Source organism: Phyllobates terribilis, unplaced genomic scaffold (assembly GCF_046119375.1).
Source record: "Phyllobates terribilis strain yellow unplaced genomic scaffold, ASM4611937v1 Scaffold_510__1_contigs__length_1275624, whole genome shotgun sequence".
Classification (NCBI taxonomy): Eukaryota; Metazoa; Chordata; class Amphibia; order Anura; family Dendrobatidae; genus Phyllobates; species Phyllobates terribilis.
The window spans coordinates 956,045-960,238 of record NW_027363270.1 but is presented as its reverse complement, the minus strand read 5'-3'; positions in this window follow the sequence as shown (position 1 = coordinate 960,238).

Below are 4,194 nucleotides of genomic sequence, written 5' to 3'. Positions count from 1 at the left end.
AGGATGTCACCCCCCCCTCCCTTATAATGCCCCATGCAGGATGTCACACCCCCCCCTCCCTTATAATGCCCCATGCAGGATGTCACACCCCCCTCCCTTATAATGCCCCATGCAGGATGTCACCCCCCCTCCCTTATAATGCCCCATGCAGGATGTCACACACCCCCACCTCACCCCCCTCCCTTATACTGCCAGAGGCTTCCATACAATAAAAAAAAAAATCAAATACTCACCTCACGTCTCACCTGCTGCCGCTGCTCCGGACTCCAGCGTCGCTGGCCTCATCCCGCTCTGCGCTGTGACTGCTCAGGAGAGAGCGCGGTGTAAAGACGTCACCGCACCCTCTGACCTGAGACGTCACAGTCCAGCAGCCGCGGAGGATGCAGGAGCTGCTGTGGAGGCACGGGGAGGGGTAAGTATTGTGCCAGGGCCCTGAGCAAGCAGGGGCAGAGCGGGCGCTGACACCGCTCTCCTCCGTTCACGGGTTCCATAGCGCGCGGGGTGCCCGACGGTGAGGCACCGCCCCGCTTGCTCAGGGCCCCGGCATTTGCCCGGGTGCGCCAGGTGCTGACGCCGGCCCTGCGGGGGCCCCATGAGGAGACGCACAAGAGGGGGGCCCCAATGGGGCCCTGACCGGCCGGGCCCCATACTGGAGTCAGGACAGTCATGCCCTGATGGCGGCCCTGCTGGAGGCTGGAGGGGCCCCCTCTCCCTCGGGGCCTCCGTTCAATGAACGGGCTGCACGGACGGTAGGTTCGCCCCTGGGATGGCATATCAATGCGAGCTGTGGCAAGAAGGTTTGCGGTGTCTGACGGCGTAGTGTCCAGAGGCTGGAGGCACTACCAGGAGACAGGCCAGCACACCAGGAGACGTGGAGGGGGCCGTAGGAGGGCTACAACCCAGCAGCAGGACCGCTACCTCCGCCTTTGTGCAAGGAGGAACAGGAGGAGCACTGCCAGAGCCCTGCAAAATGACCTCCAGCAGGCCACAAATGTGCATGTGTCTGCACAAACGGTTAGAAACCGAGTCCATGAGGGTGGTATGAGGGCCCGATGACCACAGATTGGGGTTGTGCTCACAGCCCAACACCGTGCAGGACGCTTGGCATTTGCCACAGAACACCAGGATTGGCAAAGTCGCCACTGGCGCCCTGTGCTCTTCACAGATGAAAGCAGATTCACACTGAGCACATGTGACAGACGTGACAGAGTCTGGAGACGCTGTGGAAAGCGATCTGCTGCCTGCAACATCCTTCAGCAAGACCGGTTTGGCAGTGAGTCAGTAATGGTGTGGGGTGGCATTTCTTTGGAGGGCCGCACAGCCCTCCATGTGCTCGCCAGAGGTAGCCTGATGGCCATAAGGTACCGAGATGAGATTCTCAGCCCCCTTGTAAGACCATATGCTGGTGCGGTTGGCCCTGGATTCCTCCTAATGCAGGACAATGCCAGACCTCATGTGGCTGGAGTGTGTCAGCAGTTCCTGCAAGATGAAGGCATTGAAGCTATGGACTGGCCCGCCCGTTCCCCAGACCTGAATCCGATTGAGCACATCTGGGACATCATGTCTCGCTCCATCCACCAACGTCACGTTGCACCACAGACTGTCCAGGAGTTGGCGGATGCTTTAGTCCAGGTCTGGGAGGAGATCCCACAGGAGACCCTCCGCAACCTCATCAGGAGCATGCCCAGGCGTTGTAGGGAGGTCATACAGGCACGTGGAGGCCACATGCAATACTCAGCCTCATCAGGAGCATGCCCAGGCATTGTAGGGAGGTCATACAGGCACGTCGAGGCCACACACAATACTCAGCCTCATCAGGAGCATGCCCAGGCGTTGTAGGGAGGTCATACAGGCACGTGGAGGCCACACACAATACTCAGCCTCATCAGGAGCATGCCCAGGCGTTGTAGGGAGGTCATACAGGCACGTGGAGGCCACACACAATACTGAGCCTCATTTTGACTTGTTTTAAGGACATTACATCAAAGTTGGATCAGCCTGTAATGTGTTTTTCCACTTTAGTTTTGGGGGTGACTCCAAATCCAGGCCTCCATTGGTTAATAAATGTGATTTCCATTGATGATTTTTGGGTGATTTTGTTGTCAGCACATTCAGCTTTGTACAGAACAAAGTATTCAATGAGAATATTTCATTCATTCAGATCTGGGATGTGTTATTTGAGTGTTCCCTTTATTTTTTTGAGCAGTGTATATATCCTCCATCTCCTGCAGCATACCCCCATATATAGTGCTGTATACCCTCCATGTCCTGCTATATACCCCCATATACATAGTACTGTGTACCCTGAATATATCACTGTATTGCTCCATATAGTGCTGTTTAAATCCCTATAGTGCTTTATACCCGCCATATTGTGCTTTGCTCATTTATCTTGGCAGCTGTTCCCACTTCGATAAACAAGTGATTGTCTTCTCCATTAATGCAGATGTGAGATTCAGACCTAGGAATAGATCAGTCTTTGTGAGCTCATCATCGATCAGCTGCCTCCACTGGTCTGGGGAGCGACGGGTGTGTAACATCAGAGGAATATAAGCAAGAAATAATAAAAAAAACACACTACTAATATTACCATAAGTGTCATTATATACAGGAGCTCTGTAGATAGTATACAGTGTCAGTGTACAGATAATACAAGGATCACCAGTGACATTATACACAGGAGCTCTGTATATATTGTCAGTATACAGGTAATACAGGGATCACCAGTGACATTATACACAGGAGCTCTGTATATAATGTCAGTGTAGAGGTAATACAGGGATCACCAGTGACATTATACACAGGAGCTCTGTATATAGTGGTCTGGGCAAAGTGCGGCACAACCGAGACAGCCATTGCCTGCTTGTCGCACTGCACACTCCCCTGCCTGTCTGTCACCGCTATGTGCATCCTCAGGATGCAGACAGCAGTGACTGCATTGGTGGAAGATGGCGCCGCTGGCCCCTTCTTCCACCAATCACCAAGTGAGACAGCTGATGCGATGACATCATGTCATTGCGTAAGCTCAGCCGAGCAGTGCACTGCGGACCGGAGACGGGAGCAGAGAATGACACAGCAACGGGAGCGTGGTGAGTATCTGGTGTTTTTTTTCATGGCTTTGGGGGTCAGTTGCAGGACATGGGGAGGCCATGGGGGTCAGTTGCAGGCCATGGGGGGTCAGTTGCTGCACATGGGGGTCAGTTGCAGGACATGGGGAGGCCATGAGGGTCAGTTACTGTACATGGGGGTCTCCTGCTGGACATGGGGAGGTGGCCATGGGGTTCTCCTGCTGGACATGGAGAGGTGGCCATGGGGGTCTCCTGCTGGACAAGGGGAGGTGGCCATGGGGGTCTCCTGCTGGACACCTGGAGGTGGCCATGGGGGTCAGTTTCTGGACACGGGGAGGTGGCCATGGGGGGTCTCCTGCTGGACATGGGGAGATGGCCATGGGGGTCTCCTGCTGGACATGGGGAGGTGGCCATGATGGTCTCCTGCTTGACATGGGGAGATGGCTATGGGGGTCCCCTGCTGGACATGGGAAGGTGGCCATTGGGTCTCCTGCTGGACATGGGAAGGTGGCCATGGGGGGTCTCTTGCTGGACATGGGGAGGCTGTGTGGAGCCTCTTACGGTATATAGGGGGCTGTGTGTGTACTCAAACGGTATATAGGGGATGTCAGCATACTTAATTCTGCTCAATATTAAGTGATACAATTAATAAAGTAATTATAATTAATATCTTACTATTAATATTGAGCAGTTAATATCAGCCTACTGGTTCGGCCTTCCAAAACAGTCACGGTCTCTCATATGGCCTCTCTGGAAAATTAATTGCCTACCCCTGGTGTACAGGGATCACTGTGACATTATACACAGGAGCTCTGTATATAGTGTATAATGTACAGGTAATATAGTGATCACTGGTGACATTATACACAGGAGCACTATATATACTGTACTGGGATCACAAGTGACATTATACATAGGAACTCTGCATATAGCGGCAGTTTACCGGTAATTCAAGGATCAACAGCGACATTATACACAGGAGCCCTGTATATAGTGTACAGGTAATACAGTGGTCACTAGTGACATTATGCACAGGCACTCTGTAAATAGTGTACAGGTAATACAGGGATCACCATTTGCATTATACATAGACGCTCTGTATATAGTGTACAGGTAATACAGTGAT